This window comes from Chionomys nivalis, chromosome 7 (genome assembly GCF_950005125.1).
Source record: "Chionomys nivalis chromosome 7, mChiNiv1.1, whole genome shotgun sequence".
Lineage (NCBI taxonomy): Eukaryota > Metazoa > Chordata > Mammalia > Rodentia > Cricetidae > Chionomys > Chionomys nivalis.
The window spans coordinates 47,904,716-47,920,629 of NC_080092.1; the positions used below are offsets into that span (position 1 = coordinate 47,904,716).

Sequence of the window (15,914 nt, forward strand, 5' to 3'; positions counted from 1 at the left end):
AGTCCAAATAACTTGCCTATTTATATATAAATATATATTTATAATATATATTTATATATAAATAGGCATAGTAGGTATAAACAGCAATTTATACACAAAACCCATCAAAGTATTGAATCAAATCCAATGAAATATAAGGCCTTATTATATTCCATGATCAGATAGGGCTTATTCCAGGTATTCAGGACTTTTCAGCATTCAAGAATCAATTCATGTACCCATTGTTTCAGTGAGCTGACCAAAAAAAGTCACACGACCAAACCAATAGATGCGATGCAGAAACAGTACTTGGGAAAATCCAGCTCCTATTTATGATTTTAAAATATCCTCTCAGGAAACTAAAAACGAACTTCTTCAACTTAATAAACAATATAGACAAAAACCCAAACCTAGATGACCATGGACGGCAATGCCTCCAAAGATGGGATCTATGAAAACAAAACTAATTGTTAGGCCAGTCTTCATTAGCATTAAAAATTCTGTGCAGAAGACATTTTCTAAGAATCTAAAAAGACAATGTATAGAAAACATTCAGAAAGCATCCTGTAAAGGACTGTCAACCAGCATATACACAGAACTCTGATCACTCAACAGTTAGGAAAGAAACCTGCACAAAGGAGTGAAACTTTCAAAGGAGGCTGGGGAGAGGGCACAGTGGTTCAAAGACTTGCTGCTCTTGCACAGGACTTGCACAGACAAAGGTGGCTCAAAAACCTTCTCAACTCCAGTTCCAGTTCCGGTTCTGGCTCTGTGGACACCAAACATACATCTAGTGCCCATGTGCACATGCAGATGAACACACTTTCCTCTAAAATAAATAAAGTTAAAAGATTAAAAATCAAGAAAAATTTCAAATGGGTAAAAGATTAACACTTCATCAAAGATGTACAGGTGTAAACTAGGGAAATGCAAATACAGGTGGGAGAATGGTCACCATCTGAAACACTGGCTGCACTGATACTGGTGAAGATGTGGAACAATGCACCTCTCCCGTTACTGCTGTAACCATGACATGGCACACCCACGTTGGAGGACAGCCTGGTGGCTTCTTCCTGACTGAAGACACACTTACTATATGAGCCAGCAATTACAAGGCTGCATTCATATTACCCAAAGAGGTTGAAAACTCAATTCCACAATTGCTTATAATTATCCAGACTTTGAAGCAACCAAGCCACTTTTCATTTGGTAAATGTGAAAATGAGTTATGGTGCATTCAGACAACAAAACATTACCCAGGAATAAAAAGAGGTGACCCGTTAGCCAGGAAAAGATGTACAGAAACATAAATGTATAGTGTCAAGTAAAGGAACCAATCTGAAGAGACTGCTGCTATATAATTTCAAGTATAGCTATACAGAAAGTACAAGACCATGGAGCCAGCAGAAAATGTCAGTGATTGCTGAAGGTTGGAAGTGGACAGATGAACAGGTGAAACACAGGTTAGTTGATGTGGGAGTCCCCTCTGTATGCTGTGAATACCATTGGTGAATAAAGAAACTGCCTTAGCCTGTTGATAGGGCAGAAATTAGGTAGGTGGGAAAAACTAAACTGAATGCTGGGAGAAAGAAGGGCAGAGTAATAGAGAAGCCATGGAGCCTCTGCCAGAGACAGACACGCTGAAACTTTGCTAGTAGGCCACAACCTAGTGGCGATACACAGATTACTAGAAATGGGTTAAATTAATATGTAAGAGTTAGCCAATAAGAAGCTAGAGCTAATGGGCCAAGCAGTGATTTAAATAACAGTTTCTGTGTGATTATTTTGGGGTTGAGCTGCTGGGTCGCCGGGAAACAAACAAGCAACCTTCTCACAACAGGTAGTAGTGCAATAAAATATTCTATTTGTTTCTATGATATCTCCAAACCACAGAATGAATGTAGACTGCCAAGGCTGATCCCTAACGCAAATTACATACCCAGTGGTAATGGCATATCGAGTCATTGTAGCATCTGCAATAAATGTACTATCTTGTGGGATATGCCGGCTGGAAGAAATTGTGTGTGTGTGTGTTGTACATACAGAGTGTAGGTCGGCCAGGCACTGTTTTAGTTACACCACATCTCCTTATTCTGCTTTCCTTCCAGTAGTTCAAACAGGCTCAAAAGTGCCATCTTGGAATTACAGATTATAGACTATTCTATATCCTTCAGAAGATAACCAAAAGGACAAGAACCATTACTTTAGAGAGAAACAGCAAAGGCTTCCTTTCAGTGGGTGGCATTTGAGCTGAGACAAATAGGAAGGAGCCTGGTGTCTCAGAGGATGGAAAGGAGGCCAGCATGTTTACCTTCCATTGACTCTCTAGGCCCTTACCTGCCATCTCCGCTCTACCAAGCTCCTTGATACTTTGTCACCAAGAGAGCTGGCTCACTGGAGAGAAACAGAAGTCTGAAGGGTGGACAGAGGTCATTTGGGCTGTGTACCACCAGTTGCTATTCACAAGGCACACTCTTGGACGTGGTGTTTTCTCACCTTCCTGGGTTCCAGGACCTAACCCACCCCTTCTCTCTTAGTTACAGTGACTACAGGAATTCACCACTGTTAGCACTTAGGAACTGCACCACCCTTTGAGGATCCCCTGAAATTATGCTCACCATTTCCTCAAATGCAATTGCTTCCTGCCAGAAGGGAGCAATGGGAGATGACCTCACACATTTGTTTAGAGGTGAGATGATCACTCTGCCTCTGAGTTATCATGACCCCAGTGCTTAACGCACTGAATTACTGCCTCCTCCACATCTTTCTGGCCTTGTTCTTTTATTCTTGTTGCAATAGCTTCTGGAGGAGCTTGGAGATGCGATGCCCACTGTCTGGAAAGCTGGCTCCTGGCCATTCCTCAGGAATGTGTCACCATGCTTATGGGGAGAGAATTAAGACTGATGAGCCCTGTGTGACCTTGGGATCCCCTTCATAGGGATGCTCCTCCTCAGCCAGAACAAACTGAAGAGCATCAGCAGTCTTCAGAATGTGTCTCCAGGGACTGGCACTATAAGGAATGTTCCCTGGAGAAGCTCCTGACCTCCTTCTCACTGTGTGTGCATAATCGGTCATTTGAAATAGGGAGGCTCAGAGTGGAAAAATGGCAGCAGTGCTCCAAATTGTCCCGACTGTGTGAACAGAATCAAGGGCACTGGAGGCTTCACTCTGATCATTCCAGGATAAGTGAGTGTGTTTGCCTTCTTGGACTGTCTAGTGTAAACAAACTGTCACCAATTGGATGTTCTGCACAATGGTGAGGAACACACATCTTCCTGTTCTAGAGACTTGAGATCCAGGATCCAGATGCCATCGGGATTGGTTTCCCCGAGATCTTTATCCTTTGGTTGCAAGTGGCACCTGTTCTGTCTCTTTGACTTCTGTGCACGTGGAGAGACCTGTGGTTCTATCTGTTCTTATAAGTTCACCAGCTCAGCTCTCAAAGCTAAACATCCTACCCTAATGGTCATATTTAACCCCAGTTGCTTCTTTGAAGAGCTTTATTTCTGAATATAGACATGCAGAAGGGAAAGGCTTCAGCATATGAATTTGGGGGGAGATGACAAATTCCATTCCCAACAGTGAAGATATGCAGAGTTGAAAGCCCATGGCCGAGGACAGGAGAGAGACAGAATAGAGAAATTCGCTTCCTCGTGTCACTATAGTCTAAGATTGAAGCAGGATGGAGAAGGGAAGAAAGAAGAATAAAGAGTAAGGGCCTATACCTGGGATAGAGGTCCAAGGAGGAAACACGGAGATTGGTTCCTATGTGGTGGATGTAAGCCAGGTGATGGCAGCATCCTCAACTCCTTCTCTGCTTTCTTCCCTTGGTGAAGGAGGCAGTAAGCTGTTTTCTAAGACTACTATGGCAAATTAGCATAAACCCAGTGTCGTACACAATGCAGACTTCCTGGCAGTATTTCCTGAAAGGCAGAAACTCAGAAGAGACTCACTGAGATGAACTCAGGGTGTCACCAGGCTGTTGTCTCTGGAAGCTCCAGGGGCAACTTCTCCCTGCTCTAGAGGCTTCTTGCATCCTTGGCTCTTGGTCTCTTCCTCCTTTTTCATAGCCAGTAGTAGAGCATCTCTGATATTCTCTCCCTAACTTCATGCTCTCTTTGCAATGGGTGACTAAAGTAGGCTTGCTCAGGTAATCCATGATCACCTTCCTATTTTATATCTCCTTTGACAGGTGAGATACCATATTAGTAAGTCTGGGAAATAGGATGTGGGTATCTTCTGAACCCATTACTTTGATGCTACCATGAGCTAATTCTGCGTATATCATAAGCTATCTTCTGTGCTTAGAAAGACACTGAGTGCCAAAGAAATGGTGGAAACCACAGCACCCAAATCAGGGTGGGGTTAAGGATTTTTTTGGAACAGCCTACCTTGCTCAAATGTGATTGGAAAACTAGATGAATGTGAACCCGTGGAGGCAGATGAGCAGTTCCAGCTGCAGTACCCAATTTGAAGAGTGTTTGACTCCCCACATCAAATGCACCCACAATTTGGAAACTCAAGATGGCCCAGAGCCGGATATCATGGCTGCCTAACCACATGGGTTCTGACTTCAGGGAGTGCAGGGAAATTAGATCTTTCATGGTTGGCACAGCTACCCCACATCCAGATTTGGCATGTGTCTGGATAGCAGATACAGGAGTGAGAATTGTTGCTTAGCTCAAAGATCACATTATCCTTTCTCCCCAAACATAACAATGGGCTTCTAGCTTCTCTCCCATGAGAGTCAGGCTTACACCAGTCTGTAGGTCTGGGCCCTGTCCCGTGAGAGCCCAGAAAGAACCTTGGAAAAGCAAGACCTCCTTTCTCCTCAGATCAGTATTCAGATGGACAGCAGCCTCCAGGCCACCTCCCTTCTCCATGGCCAACAGGACCAGGCACAGTAACCCACTTTCACAGGAGCCCTAGCACATGGGCCGTGCTCCGAGGTTGCCCTCGGCAGATTCTGTCCTCACTTAGAAATCTGGGCCTTGTCATGCACAGCCTGTCTCCTGTGACCCAGCTAAGATACCTCAAGCAGACAGAAGCTCTGGCTGTGTCCTAGCTTAAGGTCAAGCCAGTGAATCTCCAGAAGCTGGGCAAAGGCTCAGGACAGCTAGGGAAATCCAGTGAGGAGCTGGCCTGGGGAGTAGGGGGCAGGAAGAAGAGGGAGCAGGAGGGAGGCGAGGCAAATGGGCAACGACAGAACCAATTGGGAGTAGAGGGAATCGGGTGAATAAACTCATCTCCCTGAAGTTGTTGAATTAGAAAAATTAAGAATATAAATTAAATACTGCATCTGTTCTTGGAGGTCCCTCCAGCATTACCATTTTTATGCTTTTATAAGCTTCCAGGGGAAAAAAATAAACCAACCACTAATATCAAGGAGATTTTGAGGGCTTTAAAAGGTTTTAGGAGCTGTATCTAACAGGAACTAGGATGTTTGCTGCACATCCCGGAAAGCCTACAGGGAAAAGCGAACACTTGATACTCCACAAGCTGAGTGGAGGCTTAGCCTGAGCAAACCTGCGTCCAGACACTTAACACTAGATCCGCTCGACTGCCCTAAGCCCTGGAGCAGGGAGATTGCTTTCCTCTTATATCACATAAAGAGACTCCTTAATCCACCCCCTATCCTCACTCTGGGAGGGGTGAAGCACTTTCGAGGGAGTGGGGAGCCTCCCCTTGAACCCTTGATGAGATCCGGGCCTGTGGGAAGCTCAGAGGCCCAGAAAAGAACCAGATTTGGCTATCACAGTGGGTGGGAGTGTGGGACTCATTCCTCTAGCCATCATTGCACTGTCTTCCAGCTGTCCTTCTTGTATGCAGGAACTACGTTACCCTATGTGGCTTTCTTTGTTATGAAAGAAATAACTGAAGGAATTGGTAAATCTGCAGCATATTATATGTCATACTGATGTGATATGTCCACACCTATTACCTTCCCATAGGTAATAGAAATTAGAGGCAGTTTTAGAATGTATAAACTGGAGGTGATTTATCCTTAATATTAAACATGAACTCTCTTCCATGGGAGGACCGATGTGAGCCTGCTCAGCCTTTAGTATGATTTAAATCTCCCGAAGGCCCTTGTATTAAAGGTTGGGTCCAACGTGGTGTCATTGGAAGAAGGCAGAATCTTTAAGACGTCTGTCTTAGTGGGAGGTAACGACATCACTGGAGATATGCCCTTCAAGGGAAAGTGAAGCCCTGGTCTTTTTGTCCTGCCATTGCTTCCTGGTCATGAAGGAAGTGGCATTGTTCTATACCAGCTCCTGCCAAGATCTCCCACCACAGGCTCAAAGCAATGGGAACCACAGATCATGAACTCAACCCTCTAAAACTGTGGACCCAAATAAACCTTTCTCCCTGTATGCTGACTGCATGATGTGTTTGTTGTAGTAACTGCAAACTAAATAACTCACCACTATAAAACCCTGAGGCTAAGAGCAGGACTTGGACATAGTAGATGCTAATTATATATTAAATGAATTAATGAATTTTGGGGACATAAATAAAGCCTCAAACCCATAAGAGCCAACTCTATACAGAGTATGAATCAATAAATGTATTCCCATTAAATCATTGACTATAAACAGTGAATGGAAAGTTCTAGTATCATGGGTCCTTGTATTCCGTTATGGATGCTGAGATGGAGCCCCAGAGAGATGACATTACTAAAGGAAATTCAGGACACGGAAAGAGTAAGGTTAGATGGGAGAGGTGGCCCTGGGTCCAGAATCTGGTTCTGCGCAAAACTCCTCAGTAAGCCAAAGCAAGGAAGCTCCAGCCCCTGCTGGAGGCACAGAGACGAAAAGCCCCTGTGGAGGCAATGACCAATTTACATCTATAGCTCACAGTGTCTGAAATAAAATCTGAAATGTTTTCTTGCCACCTGCTTTCATTCTATTCTTTTAACCCCAAATTTTCAGAGTAAGTGCTTTTAGAGTCACATGTAAGTGTATCCCAGGAAATTGGGGGGGGGGAGGGAGGGAGGGGGGGAGAGAGAGAGAGAGAGAGAGAGAGAGAGAGAGAGAGAGGTCATTTGACCAAAGTGCAAAGACCAGAGTCACCTGTGAGTGGGTGGGGATGCATACAATGGCAGGACTGATAATATCCTCCCTTAATGATGTCCCTGAAGTGTGTGAATCTGTCAACTTAGTTATTGGGACTGTGAGGATGTGGTTAAGGATCTTTAGATGGAAAAAGTCTTCCTAATGCTGTGACCCTTCAGTACAGTTCCTCATGTTGTGGTGACCCCCAACCCCAAAATTATTTTGTTGCTACTTCATAACTGAATTTCTCATTGTTATGAATTGTAATGCAAATATCTGATATGCAGGATATCTGATATATGAACCCAAAAGGGGTCCCAACCCACAGGTTAAAAACCACTGCATCAGAGAGATGTGGTCATGATCCAAACAGTGCGGTAAGCCTCCCTCCAGGGAGTAAGGACCACTTGTGCTTTGAGAGCACAAAGCCCTCTGACATCCTGATTTGAGCCCAGTGAGACCTGTTTGAGAAGCTTCTCACCTCTGGCTATAGGACACCTAATTTGTGTTCTAAGCCTCCAAGGATAAAGTTTCTGTTAGCATTTCAGTAGGAAATTGATAGGTCTTCTATGAAGAACCTGGGAAAGCCCAGCTGGTTAAAGAAGGAAGGATACTGACCAAGCTCAGAGTTGTCAGCACAGGTGGTGGTTCTCACCAGAACAATGAGCCACAGGGTTATGATTTGGATCTAAAACCTTCTAGGAAGCTCAGCTCTTGCCAGCTGCCCCTGTGTGTGTTGTCTGGGGCTGACTGGATCACACCAGCTCCTTCCTTATTGAAGAACAGACTGAGAATGTGACGGTTCTAAGGGAGGGGCTTAACTGCAAAAGTGGGCTCTCTCTCTCTCTGATCTCCTGGTCCTTTTACCTCCCTCCCTTTGTTTCTTCTCCCTTTTCACTAGTGATGTAAGCTGATATAAGCAGCCTCCTCTATGGCCACAGTGTTTCCCATTACCTCACGCCCACAGCCACAGAGGCAGCTGACTAGATTGAAAGCCCCAAGCAACAAATCAAAATAAACCTTCCCTCCTGTCAGATTGTTTCCCCGCAGGAGTTTTGTTGTGGATAAAGATACTTGACTAACACAAATAGGTGGTTCAATGTGACTTCTTTTTCTTTGCCTTAGTTTACATAATGGAGACACAAAAAGGCGGAGGCATTGTGATGTCCCAGTAGAGCGCTGTGGTGTTATCAGTGTTCTAATGTACAATTATACCACTCCATTCTGCACAATAATGCTCAATCTGCCAGCACACCCAGACTGTGACATCCTAATTCCATTGTGACGTGAAATGCTCTATTGGGACATCACAGTGTTCAATTTTTGATATCACAATGCTTCATTTCAGCACCGCAATGCTCCATTTTATGCATGTTATCCTTTGGGTGATGAGTGGACATTAAGTCAATTTTTGATATTCACAATTAATTATTTAATTACATATGCTGTCATATACCGTCACACCACTTCACTGTGACATCACAATCTCCAATTTCACCTGCACAATGCTGAATTGTGATGCTACGTGTCACTGTGACATCAACATGCTCTGTTGTGACATTGTATTGCATTGTGACATCCCAGGGCTCCTCCATGACATTACAATGCTCAATCTCACCCTCACAATGCTCTGCTGTGTAGGGATATAGCCCCACCCATTGGGGGCCTGTTCGCCTTGGGCTAATGTTTGCTGATAAATCTGCCGGGCGTGATCCCAGCAGCCTTTTTTGCTCCGCTTTTCCTTTTCCTGTTCTCCACGGGAACCTGTGGTCCTGTAAGTCTATTTCCTTATTAAAGCTGTATATATCTATATAATCTGTCTGCATTCATTTACGCCGCCACACTGCTGTGCCTTCACGGTACTTTATCCATCCTTGTTGGTGTTCAGCAGGAACTCTGAGACAACACTATTGTGATCACCACATCAGGAACTATGTGTTTTGGGCAGCTAGATGCCAGCCAAGGACCTTGTGAATGAAGGGTATGTGAAGGCAGAAGAATGGGATCTGACTCCACACATTCTCAAACAGTCCTTTGCCTGTGCCTGCCCTATATGAAGCTCCATTTATCCAGCTCATGTTCTTAAGAACTGGCCTTGGAATGGTGGAGAAAGGAATGTTCCTGCCATCAGCAGAGTTGGATTTAGAGCAACAAAATGAAGATGACTATTTTCAAACGCTGTTCTCCAAGAGCTCCTCCAGAACTTGCCAGAAAGATAGTAAGACCACATTAGTAGCATATCTGAGGACAGAGTCAGTTGAGAGAATATTGGACTCTTCTAACTGCCACTGTCCAGAGAGAAATATCAGTGTGAAACTCGGCTGGAGAGAGGGGCTTCCGTCATCACCTAGCCCAAAATCTCCCCAAGAAGGCTCTGGTTACCAGACAGTGGACACTGAAGCAGGAGAAGCCGGTGGAAGAGAAGAGGAAACGTGAGATTAGGTGTGAGCTGGCCACGACATGAGCAAGACATGACTCTAATATCCAGAAGACTTCCCAGCTCCTGGATCATTTTCCTCAGTCATCTCTACATCCTTGGGTGACCAAGGAAAAAGCCTTTCAGGGCTAAAAGATCCATCTCTCTCCACTATATCAACTTCTTGGCTCTCTCAAAGGTTCCTTCTGTCCCTGGCTAGTGGAGAGCCATAGCCTCTACCTCCCTTAACTTTGACCTGTGCCAGCCTCACTGGAGTGGTGTGTTTCACGAAGCTCACCTGCTCACAGTGCTGGGACACACTGAGAGAACCCATTTGCCAGACGCTTATTGAATAGACCAGAAAATGAGCCGCGTGGCTACAAGTCATGCTCCTAAGTTAGCGCAGTGCCTTAAAACACATATTAATTAAGAGCTTATTATGTGCAGAGTACACTAGACTGTTCGAAATGCCTCACGTGGTTTGGCCCTTGTTCTCCAGGACTGGATAATCTAATGAAGGACGGAAGTCATATGTGTGAGAACAGTAACGCGGCATTCTGAATACGAGATGCATAATGAATGGTGAAAGAATTTAGGAGGGAAGCACAATTGTCATAGCTTCCTAGAGGGGTGGCCTTTATGCTAAGCCCTGAATACACCTTGTGACTGGGGACAGGAAGGCAGAGCAAGTTGGGAAGCCAGAGGGAACGTGACACATTGAGAAAAAGAGGAATGGGGTTCTGGGGACGCGGCACAAAGCTAGGACAATCAGTGGCAGATGAAGATGGCCAGGTGCTGGTCTAATCTTTCACAGCTGAGAATATGTAAGATTAGAAAAATAATCAAGGTGGAAGTTTTGAATTATTTCAATACATAGCATGGATCTGGGCTGACAAAAGGGGGTTCCTTTTGACTTAATGAGCTTTCTTTATTGTATTTACCTAAAGACAGCAGATTCTACCTCCACAGTGGACTCTGAGCTTTCTTCCTGCCCACTTTCTCTCTCAGGAAGGGGCCTGCAGGGAAAAGAGAGCTGGCAGCAGATGGAGGTGTGGGTGGCCACCTTTGCCTTTTCTATGATGACAAGACTCTTGAATCACAGGCAAAATAAAAAAGTGGATCACTCTTCTTCCAACACCCAGGAAGTGAGAAACATGTTATCCTTTGGGTGACGAGTGGACATTAAGTCAATTTTTGATATTCACAATTACAATAAGGTCAAAAAGTTAACTGAGTAAAACGGCTGTCTACAGAAGAAAAGAAAATTGCTATTTATTAACAATATATGGGTACGTGCACATGTAGAGAAATGTATATGCATATATAGTAGAGAGAGAAAAAGAAATAACACATAAACAATCCAATCAATAAACGAGTCGATGAAGTGAACAGCTATTTCTTAAAATATGAAATACAAATGAAAAAATGCTTACCCTCACTAGCCATAAGAGAAATACAAACCAAAACTAAAATGATCTTTCATCTTACTCCTCTCAGCATGGCAATCATCAAGAAAAACACAACCAGTGCTGGCAAGAGCGTGGACCGAGAGAACACTTACACATGGCTGCTGGGGGTAGGCCAGCATGGCTGCTTAGAAGCCAGTATGGAGATTTCTGAATAAACTAAAAATAAATCTACAATTTCATGACACAACTACACCGCCCCTGGGTATTTAGCGAAAGTGCTCCAAATAGATACATCACAGAGGTATTTGTTCATCCATGTTTATTACAGCTCTGTCCACAAGGGCCACATTATAGAAGCAGCCTAAGTGTCCAGCAACAGAGAAATGGATAAGAAAAATGTAATGTATATACAATGGAGAGCTGTTGGGAAAGAATCTACTGAGAGTGTTTTCATGAGGTTGGTACAGAGGCGCAAGCCTATAAATCCAGCATTCAGGAAGGTGAGGCAGGAAGATCGCCAGTTTCCAGGCCATCTATGGCTACATAATACTTGACTTGGAATACAGCGTGAGATCCTCCAAACAAACACGGGGCACATGTGGTAGCACATACCTTTATCCTAGCTCTTGGGGGGCGGGGGGGCAGAGGCAGTCAGATTTCTGTGCATCCAAGGCCAGCCTGATTTATGGAGCAAGCTCTAGGCCAGCCAGGACTTAGTAAGACCCTATGTCAAACAAAACAAACAAACAAACAAACAAACAAACCATGCGTATGCAGGCACACGCACTGGTACACACACACACGCACACATGCACAAGCACATGCACACAGGATGTTCAAGGACCTGAAGAAGGAGATTGGCGAAGATAGCACAATGCCTGCTTCATCCTTCAAATATGGTGGGATCTGAAGCAGCTTTTATTTTCTTCTTGATCTCCCATCCATTACTGGAAATAAATGAAAACCTTTTAGAGGAGTCATCAAGGGCCTTTACTACTCAAAGGTGTGGTGGATCGTTTTGTCAAGTGAGGAATAATGACAGTTATTCTTCCTGAGTGCTTGCCACATACCAAACCTGACGTGGAGAACTCTATAAAAGTTATCTCATTGACTCAACCACTTCTTGAAGAGATATTACGATGAGGTCACTCTGGAGAGAAGGACGCTGGCCGCCTGACTTGAGCATCTCCAGTTGTTGTCTTCCCATCTCAGTGCATCATGCTGAGACTGCTTTGGAGGCAGGATCTCACTGTGTAGCCAAGAGTAGCCTTGAACCTGTGATTCACCTACCATAGTCTATCAAGCGCTGAGGTACTGATGTGTACCCACAATATACATCTGAAAACACATATCTGTAAGCCCTATTTACTCTCCTGCTGGTGTTTCCTCAAAGCCAAACTCTTCATTAGATGAACTAGACTTGGACCATACAAATGAGAAAAGTTAGTTCAGGTGGGGTGCATGGTTTGCTAGCACTCCCTTATTCCTTCCACCTACCTTTCCATCTGTCTTTTCAATCCACACGCCCAGGGGTACAGCCATTTAACTTCCTGCCATGTTTCCATCTAGCCATAGATTTAGCGAAGGGAATTTGTCAGGTGTTTGAATTGTAATAATGATCAGCCAATTCTCAAGGAACTTTTGGATGAGTGTTTTGCTGTTGTGATGTTGATCCTGTCCTGGGTAGATTGAGAGCTCGCTGTGAGGAAGTAAGGCAGGCCAGTGCCTACCATATCCACTGTGGGCACTGAGCCCAAGAGACTCATCACAGAACCCATAGGATAGGAGCCCTACTTTACTCTGTAAGGTGTCATTGCTTGGCCCTGTTGAAGAGAAGAAAGGCTTCCAGATTCTGGTTGCAGAGAGAGAGTCAAAGAGACAGAGAGACAGAGAGAGACAGCAACAGAGGACAGAAAGAGGAAGGATGGGAAAAAAGATAAAAGGGAGGGAGTGTTCCAATATTCCCATCAAGGGCCTGTCCCCAATGACTTAGTTTTCATCCATAGCCCCAACTTCTAAATCACTTCCCAGCAGTGCCATCAGTCAGGGTCCAGATTTTTAACATAGGAGCCTTTGAGGACACTTACAATCTGAACATTAATGAGGATTATGTCTGCTTTGGCTTTTGTTAGTCTGAGACCAAAGAAATGGGGCTTTGTTCAGCTAGCAAGTTTCCATCTCTCAGTTGCAGTGAGGACCAGCGAAGGAGACCAGGCAGGCTGCTGATTAGGAGCTTGTGATAAAAGAGAGAAAGTGGCTGAATACTCTCCAACTTGCTGTAGGCTGTGCAGTACACTATAGGTCCACAGTTTTTGTGAGCTTCATACATGTTGGGGTCGACTTTGATTAGATGCAACTGTCTTTGTGTCATTTCCACTCCTGAAGGTAACCCCTCACCCATATTCTTGTAAGTAACCTCAATAAAGGTCATTGGCTCTAGCTGAAATGCAGAGGTGTCTGAATTCTGGTCTGTCATCGGTTCCCTATCTGGGGTGAGTAGATGTTCTCAGCTCCCACAACAACCAGAAGCTGTGGGATGTTGTCTACATCAGGAGACAGGCAAATCAGAATTCTGGGGGTATATCTGCCCTAAATGTATTTTAACAAGTTTTCTTTCTTCTGAGCATCTGGCCTCTGCTACAGCAGCTGCTCTCAGGCAGGGAGATTTCATTCTCAGGACAAATCTATCGTGAGTGACTAGACACATTTCCCAGGTTTCATAGACAGAGGACATGATGCCACCACCTCTAGTGGGTAGAAACTAGGAGCATTGCTAAGCATTCTACGATATATAGGGTACCTTCAGTGAAAAATTCTTTCACCCCAAATAGAAAACACATCTGCCCCCACAAGAACTATTTCCCTCTGAATGTCAGTCACTAAAAATTAGTTTTCAATGGCATAGTGGATAAAACACAGACCATGCAAACATGAGGACCAGAGTTCAGATCCACAGAACACACATAAATCCAAATTCAGTACCCAATGTCTATAATTCCAGCAATCCTACAATGAGCTGAGAGACAGAGACAAGAGAATCCCCAGAGGCTTGCAGGCCAGCTAGCCTTGTATAGACAAGGGCTTGCAATAGGAGACTATCTCAAACAAGGTGACGGATGAGCGCTGATACCTGTGGTTGTCCTCTGACCGCCACACATAAATCATGGCACACGTAAGTTTGCCTTCACACACATGCATGTGATTTTAAGAGCTCAGCAAACTGCTCCCTGGTGAAGAGTGAGAATGCTGATGGTCAGGTGGAGAGAGCACAGTACATCAAGCTTGCGTATTAACATTGCAGGTGCCCTTTCTGAGATCAGAGTTCGGGGAGCATTATCACAATGGTTGTGGTTTATGCGAAACATCCTCCACAGGCTCATGTTTGAACCTCTGGGGAGGCTGTAGAATCTTTAGGATATGGGGTGTGACTGAAGGAAGTCAGTCACTAGGCCCAGCGTTGAAAATGATACTACCTTCTGCTTTGGGCCCATCATTTTCGTGCCTCCTAGTCTGGCTCATACATGATACTTCCCACCAGGCACTCCCACTACCTTGAAGCTGCTTAGCCATGCCTTCCATGCTTTGCTGGGCTGTGCCCTCAAACCTGGAGTCAAATATTTCCTCCCTTCTGTTTGTCAGCTATTTCATCACAAGAACAAGAAAAACAACTAATAACATAATAACCATGATGATTACAAGGACAATAGCAAAATATTAATTTGCTGTCATGCTTGTTTTCTTCTTTATTTCAAAAATAGCATGACCAGTATCCAAAGCCAAAAGCCTGGACGTTAGCTTCTCCCTTCTTCTCTTTGCCTTCTTCCATGATCTTCCTAATCCCACAGTTTCCTCACTTCCAAAGGACACCATGGATGTGCTCCACAAGGCATCCCGGTCTCTGGACTATTCCACTGCATCAGCCTCCTAGCTGACTGTTCTCTTTGCCTTACCTCACTGAAATTCAGCCTCTATAGAGCTGCCAAAATGATTTCTTAAAAACATTAATTGAATCACATCACGCTCGTACACTAAAGCCTCCCACTGCCCTTGGATTAGATCCAAATTCCTTGACATTCTGTGAGTTCAGTTCCTAGAAGTCATGTTCTTCCTTCCTCGGGGCCTCCATACTCGCTGTTCTGTGTGTGCCTTGTCACAAGCTCACTTCTCCTCAGCTTCCAGATCTTTGTTTTCTTCCCCTCAGTGAAGCCAGACCCGATCTTTCTAAATAGGCTCCCTTATTATTCTCCTCCATGCATCCTTGTTTATTGCTGTCACTGCACTTAGCACAATGTGTAATCAACTAAATTAATTGTTTTATTTACTTATTTCCCATCTCCCATTACTAAGCAGGGGCACGCCCCGTGTTTCTCATGCTCACTGTTATATCCGTAGCATCTAGCACGATGCCTAGCAGGTATTCCACAAACAAGAATGGGCTGCCTCTTAAAATTAGACACGGTGCTGCAGCTGACAGACACTGTCAGACAGAGAAGAGAAGTTATCAGCAAGGATGGGCTAACCATTGCCACCGATGGGAGCAATTGCCAAAATGTTGAGATGACACTCTGGGGTTTTAGAATTCAGATAAGCTTCCTGGCTCCTCCTGGGAAGAAGCAGTTACTCCAGAACACACAAAAACAGTCACGAGCATATTCTGTGGATCAGGAATGCACACCTGCTTAGCCCTAGAGGGCAAAAAGACAAAGTGAGGTGAGGCAGGGGTGATGTTCAGTCTTTAATAGCAGTCTCTTCATTTCTCTAAGTTACCTTTTCTCATTCTTAACCAGTTGCTCCTTCAGTGACCATTTGTATGGCTTTCTCTGGTTATTTTTGCATTTCTCTTGGGTTCGCTAATATCTACTTTTCTACCAATTTCATCCCAACATCCTATATCAATATTTTTACCCAGTCCTACATTTACATTAACTGTCATGTCTTATTGTCTGATTTTTGTTTTGCTTGTGTTGATGAATGAACTCAGGGCCTCACAAATGCTAGACAAGTGCACCTTAACACTGAGCTATCTATATCCCTAGAACTTCCCCTCCCATTAAT

The 15,914-nt window shown here is 44.3% G+C and overlaps 1 protein-coding gene across 4 annotated transcripts in view; it reads right to left on the reverse strand.

The window, feature by feature from the left end:
* Shisa6 (shisa family member 6) overlaps positions 1-15,914 on the reverse strand; it is a 299,472-nt gene that overhangs the window by 80,594 nt on the left and 202,964 nt on the right. The gene's annotated exons all lie outside the window — the stretch shown is intronic.